Genomic DNA, 15,585 nt, shown 5'->3' on the forward strand with positions numbered 1-15,585 from the left:
ATAAAAATATTCAAGGGCCATTTTCTAAAAAGTGAGGTTACAAGGTTATCAACTTTCAAAAAAGAACTACTTTCCCATTGTTCCTCAACTGTAGTGTATGATATACCATTTTGTAGCTTTGAGTCTCTACTTTTCTCCAATGTAAAAAACACAATTTCAAATGTTTCTACATAGGACCAAATCGATCCGGTCGGTCACATATGACTCTGGCCACATAGCAACACCTCCTTCATTTGCATTCCTATCTTCCCTGTATATGCTATAACCATGTATACAGTGCCTTGCGAAAGTATTCGGCCCCCTTGAACTTTGCGACCTTTTGCCACATTTCATGCTTCAAACATAAAGATATAAAACTGTATTTTTTTGTGAAGAATCAACAACAAGTGGGACACAATCATGAAGTGGAACGACATTTATTGGATATTTCAAACTTTTTTAACAAATCAAAAACTGAAAAATTGGGCGTGCAAAATTATTCAGCCCCCTTAAGTTAATATTTTGTAGCGCCACCTTTTGCTGCGATTACAGCTGTAAGTCGCTTGGGGTATGTCTCTATCAGTTTTGCACATCGAGAGACTGAATTTTTTTCCCATTCCTCCTTGCAAAACAGCTCGAGCTCAGTGAGGTTGGATGGAGAGCATTTGTGAACAGCAGTTTTCAGTTCTTTCCACAGATTCTCGATTGGATTCAGGTCTGGACTTTGACTTGGCCATTCTAACACCTGGATATGTTTATTTTTGAACCATTCCATTGTAGATTTTGCTTTATGTTTTGGATCATTGTCTTGTTGGAAGACAAATCTCCTTCCCAGTCTCAGGTCTTTTGCAGACTCCATCAGGTTTTCTTCCAGAATGGTCCTGTATTTGGCTCCATCCATCTTCCCATCAATTTTAACCATCTTCCCTGTCCCTGCTGAAGAAAAGCAGGCCCAAACCATGATGCTGCCACCACCATGTTTGACAGTGGGGATGGTGTGTTCAGCTGTGTTGCTTTTACGCCAAACATAGCGTTTTGCATTGTTGCCAAAAAGTTCAATTTTGGTTTCATCTGACCAGAGCACCTTCTTCCACATGTTTGGTGTGTCTCCCAGGTGGCTTGTGGCAAACTTTTTATGGATATCTTTAAGCAATGGCTTTCTTCTTGCCACTCTTCCATAAAGGCCAGATTTGTGCAATATACGACTGATTGTTGTCCTATGGACAGAGTCTCCCACCTCAGCTGTAGATCTCTGCAGTTCATCCAGAGTGATCATGGGCCTCTTGGCTGCATCTCTGATCAATCTTATCCTTGTATGAGCTGAAAGTTTAGAGGGACGGCCAGGTCTTGGTAGATTTTCAGTGGTCTGATACTCCTTCCATTTCAATATTATCGCTTGCACAGTGCTCCTTGGGATGTTTAAAGCTTGGGAAATCTTTTTGTATCCAAATCCGGCTTTAAACTTCTTCACAACAGTATCTCGGACCTGCCTGGTGTGTTCCTTGTTCTTTATGATGTTCTCTGCGCTTTTAACGGACCTCTGAGACTATCACAGTGCAGGTGCATTTATACGGAGACTTGATTACACACAGGTGGATTGTATTTATCATCATTAGTCATTTAGGTCAACATTGGATCATTCAGAGATCCTCACTGAACTTCTGGAGAGAGTTTGTTGCACTCAAAGTAAAGGGGCTGAATAATTTTGCACGGCCAATTTTTCAGTTTTTGATTTGTTAAAAAAGTTTGAAATATCCAATAAATGTTGTTCCACTTCATGATTGTGTCCCACTTGTTGTTGATTCTTCACAAAAAAATACAGGTTTATATCTTTATGTTTGAAGCCTGAAATGTGGCAAAAGGTCGCAAAGTTCAAGGGGGCCGAATACTTTCGCAAGGCACTGTAGCTGCTACTGCATCGTCAAAGGAATTATCTAATTGTGTTTCAGAGATGGACAGAATATGAATGTTTTCTGATGTTAGTAAGTTTTAAATTTCATGAATTTAATTATTAAGTAGATAATAATAATTTTGTGTAAATAAAACGAGTTAGTCAGACCCATTGGGCTAAAGATGAACCAGCCCCTGGGTCCTGCCAACTGTAAGAGTTCCTAAGTTTAGTGATCAACTTGGTGCAGTCAGAAGAGTGCCCCCTAATAGTTAACTACCACTAACTCCAGCCAATACTTACCCACTCCAGGGGGTCTCCTGACCAATACAATTATTAGATCCAATTCAATTCATCATCATTGAGAAAACACATTCAGATTTGGAATATATGCTCTCATACTCTCTTTTTTTCAAAGGTTATTACTTTAAAATGGATGAAATATCATTAACCAGCTGGTCTACTGAAATAAATGTTATACATTTTGAGAATTTACAATTGTATATTTTGAAAACCTCTATGATTGATAAACATCAGTCTACAATTAAAATATCTTACCCATTCTCTCTCTCAACCCAACTATTAAATTGTGGTGTATGCAGCTGTTTGGTTGTCACACTATGTCCCGCCCATTATCAGAAATTACATTCGTCTCTCTTATTTGAAGATTCAGTCCTTCCTTAATGGTATCTCAATGCAGACCTACACACAGAATGGCACGTATATATGTATCAGCTCTGGTCCACTATGGCTTCTGTAAGTTTCTCTATCTTCAGTTCAGATTTTAATAGATTTGGTCATTCAAATAGTTGTGACTGTGTCTAGGTGTGTATGTAGTATATGTGTGCAAAAACATTGTTGTATGTGAACAATAGCTTTTTATTAAACCACACCAGATATACATTCCATAAGAATTACACAAAAGTTATGTTTCTAAATCTGTTTTCTCTCCTTCAGATTTGACCCCTGTCATCTTGGTCTCTCCGCCACCCTCAGTGGTGGTCCATCCTGGGGATAATGTCACCCTACAGTGCACTAATGGCCTTAAAGGTCCAGGACACGTTGCCTGGTTCAAACAAGTCAACGTCTCAGAGCCTCTGTGCATCGCGTCGATGTACAGCTCTGAGCCGTATGTCAAGCATCACAATGGTTTTCAGCCCAGCCATGTGGAAATGTTCATCAGCAATAGAATAATCGTCCTCAAAATCACAGAGGTGGATGTAGCTGATTCTGGTCTGTACTGCTGTGGAATGTACAATCAGTACTTCATCTTCACCAACATGACTTTCCTGATGGTTCAAGGTAATCTTTTCAATTATTTCTCAGCTGTGACTACTGGATGCAATGAAATGTTGTGCTATAGGTATGCACATAAAAGAGTTGGAAACAAGCCAACGTTCAATCAACTTTTATGTAGCTGGAATATTAAACTCTATTAAACTCTCCTATTCATCCAAAAGGTTACAAGGATTCTGACAAAGAGGCAGAGCAATGTCCTGAAGGTATGCTTAGTCTGTTATTGTATGGTGAAAATAATTTCAAACATCAATTTCAACCCATATCTTTAATGTGAGCTAGTAATTGTTAGATTAATGGGGTCTAGTTTAACTATTGGTCTGGTAGGACAGGATGATGATGGAACCATGTACCTCCTTCCCCTGGTTGTGATCCTGGGTGTTGTGACTGCTGTTCTACTGATAGTCATCCTCATCCTGGTCCTTAAGATCAGACGAGACACAAACAGACACAACACAGGTAGAAGCCCATTTCATGATAATATGCGACCTGTGAACTACACTTCAAATGTGAACATTTTTCCCATTATATACTGCACACTGACTATCAGAAGAGACAGTGTGCTCACTAGAATGGAATGATCCATTAATCCGTTCTCTCGTCTCTCTTTTATATCATATTCAGGACCTGATTCTCAAAGACAACCACAAAATGATCAGGTAAATACTGTATCGTTAAATACTCTATTTTTAATGACATTATTTTGTAAGCAATTCAGAAACAGAAAATTACAACTGTAGCCTATTTCATGATGTTTGCAAATCTACAGAACCAAGATCCAGATGCATTGAATTATGCCACCCTGAATTTCACCTCCAAGAAGAGGAAGATGGAGAGGAGAAGAGAGAAGGAGCTGGACCCCCATGTAGTGTATGCTGCTACAAGATGACAAAGTGGAGGAGGATGGAAGTTTGGTTGGCCATATCTTTGAATAGATTGATTTGCCATATCTTTGAATACAAGTTTAAATCTTGCTACATTGAATCTGTGTCGTTATATTAAATGGATTGATGGATTTAAATGTAAATCAATCAGTCTCTGCAGTGTATGTTTGTTAGTTGTCCCGCAGGGCTACTGTAGCCCTCTCCAACTAAGTTAGAGCTCCGTAGTACAGGAGGATGGAACGGGAGGGAAATTGGTTGGCCATGTCTTTGAATACATTGATTTGCTATATCTTTGAATACAAGTTTAAATCTTGCTATATTGTTTGTGTAGATAAATGAAATGTTTTGAAACGTAAATCAGAAAATAACTCTGGAGTGTTTGTGAGTTGTACCTCAGAGCCACTGTAGCCTTTTCCAACACAGTTATGTCACACAGCTCAGTGGTTCATGGTGTGGTTAGAGAGGAGTTAGAAGTCAAAACACAACTGTTTAATGGTCACAGGGGAATAGTTGCCTCTTTTGGCCTCTCTTAACTTAGATCTCTGTTGTGTGTTTTAGTGAATTGGTATTTTTTTTATAGGGTGACCCTGAGGTCCAAAGTACCCAGCAGTAGACAATTGCATTGTATTGATCACTTATGAAGACACATAAAGAGTTAAACCAAAATTGCCTTTGTCATTGGTTTTCACCCTTTATTATTTCCTGTCTTGGTTTTGCACTGATCACAGCCCCTTATTCTCAGAATATGATGGGGGGTCTTAGGTAGAGGAGGGGCCAGTGAGCAGCTCATGAGACCTGCTAAGGAGAATATCACTGGTTCTATCATCATAGACTCTCTCTCTCTCAGTATGTCTCACCAGATTTACAATCCAATTGCCAACACAACAGCATGGCTGGTTGGTGAAGCATTTAATTGTTGAATCACTTTTTATAATGGGCAAAATATTTAAGTGTCTAAATGCGGGGGTGAAATGCAGTGGAAATGTTTTTTAGGGATTCAGTTCATTTGCATGGCAAAGAGGGACTTTGCAATTAATTGCAATTCATCTGACCACTCTTCATAACATTCTGGTGTATATGCAAATTGCCATCATACAAACTGAGGCAGCAGACTTTGTGAAATTTAATATTTGTGTCATTCTCAAACTTTTGTCCATGACTGTTCTGCCAATGTTTGCCTATTGAGATTGCATGGCTGTACGCTCGATTCTATACCCCTGTCAGCAACGGATGTGGTTGAAATAATCAAATCCACAAATTTGAAGGCATGTCCACATACTTTTGTAAATACAGTGCGTTTGGAAAGTAATTCAGACCCCTTGACTTTTTCCACATTTTGTTTTGTTAAAGACTTATTCTACAATGGATCTAAAAAAAATATCTCAATCTACACACAATACCCCATACTGACAAAGCAAAAACTGTTTAAACAAATAATTATAGCAAATTTATTACAAATAAAAAACTTTGTCTTTGTGTAAGGCACATACTCTATTTCTTCAAGTCACCTCTCCACGGAAACGTTTTGTCCTCTTTCAGATGTGTCGATATCATGCCACTCACACCAACCTACATGCAGGGAACCAGTTTATAGGTACTTGCGGTCTGCAAGATGGGGCCTTATCGATGCTTTCGTCAGGTCTGCTGGCCTTGTACACACGGGACTCTGCAACCTGCTCTCTTTGTCTCATTGTGGTTTTCAGAAGGATGTCTACTTGGTGTAAGACTTTTTTTCTTACAATCTTTACTTGTTGTTAATGTTGCCACTGAGAGTTTGCAGCCATGAACTTACTTGGATATGTGTCTATTATCTGATCTGAAATCAGTTCCAAACCACAAGGAACTGCTAATGAACTCTATTTGAACCCCCTGGGTTAACCGTCTTATGTGTGATACAGCACCGTCTATTCTAGATCGTAGAGGCCAGGGGGGAGGGACCTGTTTGTGATGATGTCATGGGAGAATTTTCAGTACTTTCTCAATCAGACAGTTTTTGTGAAGCGCAAAGACTACTGCCGAGTCCTCTGTAAGACAACCAAAAGAGGAGGAATCGCCTTCTGATAGATTGCCTCCTATGAGAACAACATTATTAACCAGAGAGTGAAACAGAGTAAATAACATGTCATGTAGTGGTTGGCTGAAGCTTTCAATAAGACACGCACTCTCGGGTGTTACACTTCAGTTATTGGATGTTTCAGTGAATCATAGGGAATCAGATTAACATACAATTTACTTGTTTTATCCTGTCATCTGATGTACTGGAACTGTTAAATTACTTGGTCAAAAGAGTATTTGTTAACTTAAGGGGCACTTGATTTATTTTAACCTGTGCAATGGAGACAAGATAGCTTAAATCACGTGCACCTAAAAAAGTGACTGTTAGAACACAAATGGTAAACAAACTGAAAATACAATTTTCACACAGGTCTGGCCAGAGTGAATGTGAGAAATACAAATGACAATTACTTGCAAGACCATTCAGGAGTCAGGGTACAATACAAGACCAAAGGTTGTCTGAGTGAGGCGTAAACAAAAATGACACGTCCAGTTCGACCAATCAACAATAACCCCATTGTTGAAGTGTTATACACATGGGTAGACATTCTCCACTGAAGATGATACCTTCAAAGATGGTCACATTGTCTATGATATTTCTCGCCCTTATATTTATCTGCTCGTGTGATGTGTACAATGAAAAAATACATTGGGTATAAATATTACAGTCGATGTCAGGCAATCCACATTGAATGATTGCATTTTTAAGTATGTGATGGCTAATATACAGTTGAAGTCAGAAGTTTACATACACTTAGGTTGGAGTCATTAAAGCTCGTCTTTCAACCACTCCACAAATGTCTTGTTAACAAACTATAGTTTCAGCAAGTCGGTTAGGACATCTACTTTGTGCATGACACAAGTCATTTTTCCAACAATTGTTTACAGATAGATCATTTCACTTCTAATTCACCGTATCACAATTCCAGTGGGTCAGAAGTTTACATTCACTAAGCTGACTGTGCCTTTAAGCAGCTTGGAAAATTCCAGAAAATGATGTCATGGCTCAAGAAGCTTCTGATAGGCTAATTGACAGAATTTGAGTCAATTGGAGGTGCTTCCTGTGGATGTATTTCGAGGACTACCTTCAAACTCAGTGCCTCTTTGCTTGACATCATGGGAAAATCAAAAGAAATCAACCAAGACCTCAGAAAAACAATTGTAGACCTCCACAAGTCTGGTTCATCATTGGGAGCAATTTCCAAACGCCTGAAGGTACCACATTCATCTGTACAAACAATAGTACGCAAGTATAAACACCATGGTATCACACAGCTGTCATACCTCTCAGGAAGGAGACACGTTTTGTCTCCTGGAGATGATCGTACTTTGGTGTGAATTGCAAATCAATCCCAGAACAACAGCAAAGGACTTTGTGAAGATGCTGAAGCGAACAGGTACAAAAGTACGTAAATCCACAGTAAAACCAGTTCTATATCGACATAACCTGAAAGGCAGCTCAGCAAGGAAGAAGCCACTGCTCCAGAACCACAATAAAAAAAGCCAGACTACGGTTTGCAACTGCACATCGGGACTAAGATCGAACTTTTTGGAGAAATGTCCTCTGGTCTGATGAAACAAAAATAGAAGTGTTTGGCCATATTGACCGTTGTTATGTTTGGAGAAAATAGGGGGATGCTTACAACCCGAAGAACACCATCCCAACTGTGAAGCATGGGGGTGGCAGCATCATGTTGTGGGGTTGCTTGCTGCAGGAGTGACTGGTGCACTTCACAAAATAGATGGCATCATGAGGAAGGGAAATTGTGTGGATATATTGAAGCAACATCTCAAGACATCAGTCAGGAGGTTAAAGCTTGGTCACAAATGGGTCTTCCAAATGGACAATGACCTCTAGCATACTTCCAAAGTTGTGGCAAAATGGCTTAAGGACAACAAAGTCAAGGTATTTGAGTGGCCATCACAAAGCCCTGACCTCAATCATATAGAAAATTTGTGGGCAGAACTGAAAAAGTGTATGTGAGCAAGGAGGCCTACAAACATGACTCAGTTATCCCAGCTCTGTCAGGAGGAATGTGCCAAAATTCCCCCAAGCTTGTGGAAGGCTACCCGAAAAGTTTGACTGAAGTTAAACAATTTAAAGGCAATGCTACCAAATACTAATTGAGTGTATGTAAACTTCTGACATACTGGGAATGTGACGAAAGAAATTAAAGCTGAAATAAATAATTCTCTCTACTATTATTCTGACATTTCACATTCTTAAAATACAGTGGTGATCCTAACTGACCTAAAACAGGGAATGTTTACTAGGATTAAATGTCAGGAGTTGTGAAAAACTGAGTTTAAATGTGTTTGGCTAAGGTGTATGTAAACTTCTGACTTCAACTGTAGGTAACTAATGTTTATTTTGTGTGTGGTATAGATCATGCTCCAGCTGTGGCACAATCATCAGCCATTCACCTCACCCAATGTTAGAGACACAGTGACATTGCTCTGTATCTATGTATGAAGGTGACATGATATTCCCCAGGTCATGTCAACATTTGACAGTGGTTCTACATTCTACCATGAGTTTAAAGGTAACCCTCGCTTCTCAGTGGAAAGTGACAAAGGAAAAAAATCACCCAAGAATTTCAGACATGGAACTCTCTGATTCAGCCTTATACTACTGTGGGAGCGCTTATGGAAACAAGGTGGAGTTTGGAGAAGGAACCGTTCTCATTGTGAAAGGTACAGAGAGAATTCTTATTTTCAGATAGTTAAACATCTTATATTATACACAAAGGGTGTAGAAGAATAGCTAAAGTAAATTCAATTATTTTGACAATGAAATGTACATAAAAGGTTGATGTCCGCGCCCCAGCTGAAATATAATTAGCCTATACATATCCTTCAATTTAAGCTAGAGATATGTTTTTTGTTGTTGTATTGGATGAGTCCCAATCCACTGCATCCACCTCTGTTGGTCTTCAGCATCTGTGGTGAAAGGTGACAGAGCTAGAGTGGTGTTTGTCAGACCATGAGACATTCCAAAAATTGGTCTTCTCACAGACGATTTTGTATCATTCGATCGATTTGGCCTACAAGCTGTTATGGCCTACCCCTCTATTGAACGATGATACTCTCACGAACATGATGGTGTTCTCCATTTTGCTCTACGGCCCCCACAAGCATCTTCGGACTCGTCTGCAGTCGGTACAGCCGATTTGCCAACTTCTGTATGTAACGTCCAAACAGTTTCAAATCAAATCAAATCAAATTTTATTTGTCACATACACATGGTTAGCAGATGTTAATGCGAGTGTAGCGAAATGCTTGTGCTTCTAGTTCCGACAATGCAGTAATAACCAACAAGTAATCTAACTAACAATTCCAAAACTACTGTCTTGTACACAGTGTAAGGGGATAAAGAATATGTACATAAGGATATATGAATGAGTGATGGTACAGAGCAGCATAGGCAAGATACAGTAGATGGTATCGAGTACAGTATGTACAAATGAGATGAGTATGTAAACAAAGTGGCATAGTTTAAAGTGGCTAGTGATACATGTATTACATAAGGATACAGTCGATGATATAGAGTACAGTATATACGTATGCATATGAGATGAATAATGTAGGGTAAGTAACATTATATAAGGTAGCATTGTTTAAAGTGGCTAGTGATATATTTACATCATTTCCCATCAATTCCCATTATTAAAGTGGCTGGAGTTGAGTCAGTGTCAGTGTGTTGGCAGCAGCCACTCAATGTTAGTGGTGGCTGTTTAACAGTCTGATGGCCTTGAGATAGAAGCTGTTTTTCAGTCTCTCGGTCCCAGCTTTGATGCACCTGTACTGACCTCGCCTTCTGGATGATAGCGGGGTGAACAGGCAGTGGCTCGGGTGGTTGATGTCCTTGATGATCTTTATGGCCTTCCTGTGACATCGGGTGGTGTAGGTGTCCTGGAGGGCAGGTAGTTTGCCCCCGGTGATGCGTTGTGCAGACCTCACCACCCTCTGGAGAGCCTTACGGTTGAGGGCGGAGCAGTTGCCGTACCAGGCGGTGATACAGCCCGCCAGGATGCTCTCGATTGTGCATCTGTAGAAGTTTGTGAGTGCTTTTGGTGACAAGCCAAATTTCTTCAGCCTCCTGAGGTTGAAGAGGCGCTGCTGCGCCTTCTTCACAATGCTGTCTGTGTGAGTGGACCAATTCAGTTTGTCTGTGATGTGTATGCCGAGGAACTTAAAACTTGCTACCCTCTCCACTACTGTTCCATCGATGTGGATAGGGGGGTGTTCCCTCTGCTGTTTCCTGAAGTCCACAATCATCTCCTTAGTTTTGTTGACGTTGAGTGTGAGGTTATTTTCCTGACACCACACTCCGAGGGCCCTCACCTCCTCCCTGTAGGCCGTCTCGTCGTTGTTGGTAATCAAGCCTACCACTGTTGTGTCGTCCGCAAACTTGATGATTGAGTTGGAGGCGTGCGTGGCCACGCAGTCGTGGGTGAACAGGGAGTACAGGAGAGGGCTCAGAACGCACCCTTGTGGGGCCCCAGTGTTGAGGATCAGCGGGGAGGAGATGTTGTTGCCTACCCTCACCACCTGGGGGCGGCCCGTCAGGAAGTCCAGTACCCAGTTGCACAGGGCGGGGTCGAGACCCAGGGTCTCGAGCTTGATGACGAGCTTGGAGGGTACTATGGTGTTGAATGCCGAGCTGTAGTCAATGAACAGCATTCTCACATAGGTATTCCTCTTGTCCAGATGGGTTAGGGCGGTGTGCAGTGTGGTTGAGATTGCATCGTCTGTGGACCTATTTGGGCGGTAAGCAAATTGGAGTGGGTCTAGGGTGTCAGGTAGGGTGGAGGTGATATGGTCCTTGACTAGTCTCTCAAAGCACTTCATGATGACGGAAGTGAGTGCTACGGGGCGGTAGTCGTTTAGCTCAGTTACCTTAGCTTTCTTGGGAACAGGAACAATGGTGGCCCTCTTGAAGCATGTGGGAACAGCAGACTGGTATAGGGATTGATTGAATATGTCCGTAAACACACCGGCCAGCTGGTCTGCGCATGCTCTGAGGGCGCGGCTGGGGATGCCGTCTGGGCCTGCAGCCTTGCGAGGGTTAACACGTTTAAATGTCTTACTCACCTCGGCTGCAGTGAAGGAGAGACCGCATGTTTTCGTTGCCGGCCGTGTCAGTGGCACTGTATTGTCCTCAAAGCGGGCAAAAAAGTTGTTTAGTCTGCCTGGGAGCAGGACATCCTGGTCCGTGACTGGGCTGGATTTCTTCCTGTAGTCCGTGATTGACTGTAGACCCTGCCACATGCCTCTTGTGTCTGAGCCGTTGAATTGAGATTCTACTTTGTCTCTGTACTGACGCTTAGCTTGTTTGATAGCCTTGCGGAGGGAATAGCTGCACTGTTTGTATTCGGTCATGTTACCAGACACCTTCCCCTGATTAAAAGCAGTGGTTCGCGCTTTCAGTTTCACGCGAATGCTGCCATCAATCCACGGTTTCTGGTTAGGGAATGTTTTAATCGTTGCTATGGGAACGACATCTTCAACGCACGTTCTAATGAACTCACACACCGAATCAGCGTATTCGTCAATGTTGTTGTCTGACACAATACGAAACATGTCCCAGTCCACGTGGTGGAAGCAGTCTTGGAGTGTGGAGTCAGCTTGGTCGGACCAGCGTTGGACAGACCTCAGCGTGGGAGCCTCTTGTTTTAGTTTCTGTCTGTAGGCAGGGATCAACAAAATGGAGTCGTGGTCAGCTTTTCCGAAAGGGGGGCGGGGCAGGGCCTTATATGCGTCGCGGAAGTTAGAGTAACAATGATCCAAGGTCTTTCCACCCCTGGTTGCGCAATCGATATGCTGATAAAATTTAGGGAGTCTTGTTTTCAGATTAGCCTTGTTAAAATCCCCAGCTACAATGAATGCAGCCTCCGGATGAATGGTTTCCAGTTTGCAAAGAGTTAAATAAAGTTTGTTCAGAGCCATCGATGTGTCTGCTTGGGGGGGGATGTATACGGCTGTGATTATAATCGAAGAGAATTCTCTTGGTAGATAATGCGGTCTACATTTGATTGTGAGGAATTCTAAATCAGGTGAACAGAAGGATTTGAGTTCCTGTATGTTTCTTTCATCACACCATGTCACGTTAGTCATAAGGCATACGCCGCCGCGCCTCTTCTTACCAGAAAGTTGTTTGTTTCTGTCTGCGCGATGTGTGGAGAAACCCGTTGGCTGCACCGCTTCGGATAGAGTCACTCCAGTGAGCCACGTTTCCGTGAAGCAAAGAACGTTACAGTCTCTGATGTCCCTCTGGAATGCTACCCTTGCTCGGATTTCATCAACCTTGTTGTCAAGAGACTGGACATTGGCAAGAAGAATGCTAGGGAGTGGTGCACGATGTGCCCGTCTCCGGAGTCTGACCAGAAGACCGCCTCGTTTCCCTCTTTTTCGGAGTTGTTTTTTTTTTGGGTCGCTGCATGGAATCCACTCAGTTGTCCTGTTTGTAAGGCAGAACACAGGATCCGCGTCGCGAAAAACATATTCTTGGTAGTACTGATGGTGAGTTGATGCTGATCTTATATTCAGTAGTTCTTCTCGACTGTATGTAATGAAACCTAAGATGAGCTGGGGTACTAATGTAAGAAATAACACGTAAAAAAGCTACACACTAATATGACCCCTCTGTAGAAAGGCGAAACTCCCACGAAAACATAGATGTCGGTAGCTTTGCTCTAGACTTGTCTGAATGTCCCCCAATACCAGTTGAAAAAAATAAATGGAAGTATATATGGAGACTGTTTACTGCCAAAAATAAGGGGTTAAATAAATGTTTAAAAAAATAGCGGTGCAGCGGCCTAAGGCACTGCAAAGCAGTGCTTGCTGCGTCCCTGCAGATCCAGGTTTGATCCCAGGCAGTGTCGCAGCCAGCAGCGACCGGAAGACCCATGAGGCGGCGCACAATTGTCTGCGTTAGGGGAGGGTTTGGCTGACCGGGTTGTCCTTGTCCCATCATGCACTAGCGACTCCTGTGGCAAGCTGGGTGCACTGCACGCTGACACGGTCGCTAGGTCTACTGTGCTGGCGGGGTTGTGTTTCGGGGAATGCACGGCTGCTGACCTTCGCCTCTCCCGAGTCAGTACGGGAGTTGCAGCAATTCGACAATACTGTAACTACCAATTGGGGAGGAAAAATTGCACAAAAAAATACAATAAAAATATTATTAAAAAAAAAGAGATTTAATGACATCATATTTATTTTCCAACAGCAAGACAGTTCTACAGCAGTCCGTGTCTAAATCTGTCCAGCCAAGAGACTCAGTGACTCTGAACTGTACAATACAAACTGAGACCTGGGAAGGAGAACACAGTGTATATTGGTTCAGACGTAGCTCAGGTGAATACCATCCAGGACTAATTTCCTCCCATGGAGACAGGAGTGATCAGTGTGAGAACAGCCCTGGGGCTGGGTCCCCTACACAGAGCTGTGTTTACAACCTCCCCAAGAGGATCCTCAGCCTCTCTGATGCTGGGACTTACTACTGTGTTGTGGCCTCATGTGGAGAGATACTGTTTGGGAATGGGACCAAGCTGGATGTTGAGTGTGGTCACTCTGATGATCCACAGATGAGAATCCTGGTCCTTCTCTCTGTCAAGAACTGGAGTTCTCCTCTGCTGTCTGACCATCTTCATCATAATCTACACCACCAGGAAATACATCAATCTAAGACAAATGTTGATGGACTTTGGTTTTGCAGTAAATGTTGGAAATATCATCACAAAGTATTGAAAAGTAGTATTTATTGAGATTGCTGAGTCGTTTCATATTGCATTTTTTTTAAATGAATGGGCTGTGACCTTGTTGATTAAATTGTACTTTTGAAATCCATGTATATGTTGCTTATTTTAGCATTAAGAAATATACATTTTAACAACTGATACTGAATAAAATAGACTTGTTCCTTCTCTTGTGTTCTGTACATAAAGTATGTCAGTATGAATGTGTGCAGAGGGCTTCTGCTTACCCAACCTACTGATAAATGCTAAACCCACCCATGCATGCACCCACACAGCGAGATGTTCACAGGTACCTGCACTCTGTGGTCTGCTGTGAACACAAAACAAGGCCGTCTCTACGCTTTGGACAGGCCTGCTGGCCTTTTACACACCCTGTGTCTCTATGTGGTTTTCAGCAGGATGTCTATGTGGTGTCACTGTTTTCTCTCATTCTTTCATTGTTGTTCACAACCATGACAATTAGCAACACAGTCCACATATGTACTGTAGGTCATGTAGCCTGTATCTTGTCGCTTACAAGATCATAGGTTTAATTCATTCAAACTACAATCATTTGTTTACAGAGTTTAAAGTAGAAATTGTATCAATGTACAGCGAAGAAGGTTACCCTTGAGTTAGTACATGAATGACTGGGATAAGACTGACTTTCATTCTGGAGGTGTTTCCTCCACATACCCTCACAGTAATGCTCCACCCCTGTTCACCTTACAAATCAGTATATGTTCTATGTATAACAGCGCTCCTATAGGTCATCAGGAGTACTGCCTGTAACTGTTACATGGGGAGGGGCTAAATCTATCTAAGGTACACAACTGAGTTTGACAACAAGAGGATACAGGTTTATGTATGTGTAATGTATGCTTGAAAATGTATTGCATACTTACCAGATAAGATCATTTTAACCCACTTTAATAAGGGACATTCAAATATTCTATTTTCACACGGCCTCAGTATTGGACATATTTGATTCAGTTGGTGCCCACATAGCAAACAATATAATGTCAAAAAATAAATAAAAAGTAATTATCATCTAGACACCACAAAGTGTGTATGTTTCACCTATCCTCAATAAAATATCCTACACAGTAAGCATTGGTTCGCTTTGCATGGATTAAATGAGTGATTTTCACTTACGAAGACCATGGTTGGCTGAATAAGTTGTTAACAAAAATGACATGTCCAGTTTGACCAATCACCAATAACCCCATAGTTGAAGTGTTGTCTGCATTGGTGGACTTTTTCCACTCAAGACACAAGTTGTGAAGAGGACATACTGGCACTTCTTGTAGATATGAGGAAGTCCAATTTCTCTGCTTAAGGGATGTAGACTCTGGTTCTTTATTGATACAATTCATAGATTAATTTTGGGGGTATATTAAGGACTTGTGTAAGTAATGGATCATGTCTCCGTGTGTATTTTAGCTGCTGCACAATCCTTGGAAATGCATCTTATTATGGCCAATGTTGGAGAGACAGATACTTTACTCTAAAGGCAACATGGCACTGTACTTTATGTGGTACAAGCAAACATTGGGTGACAATCTTCAAATCTTATCAGTCTTTTACAAGTATAACAAGAATGCAAAATTTTTCCATGAATTTAAGGGTAACACTCGCTTCTCAGTGCAAAGCGGTGAAGGAATGAATCACCTAAAGATCTCAGACATGCAGCTCTCTGATTCAGCCACATACTATTGTGGGAACTCTTATGACAGTTTTTAGGAGT

General features: G+C 41.7%; 1 pseudogene; it reads left to right on the plus strand.

The window, feature by feature from the left end:
• The first annotated feature begins 2,052 nt into the window (after nt 1–2,052).
• On the plus strand, nt 2,053–13,868 carry LOC149973231 (uncharacterized; annotated as a pseudogene).
• Nucleotides 13,869–15,585: the final 1,717 nt, after the last annotated feature.

Source organism: Oncorhynchus mykiss, chromosome 21 (assembly GCF_057628025.1).
Source record: "Oncorhynchus mykiss isolate SJ-2025 chromosome 21, ASM5762802v1, whole genome shotgun sequence".
Taxonomy (NCBI): Eukaryota; Metazoa; Chordata; class Actinopteri; order Salmoniformes; family Salmonidae; genus Oncorhynchus; species Oncorhynchus mykiss.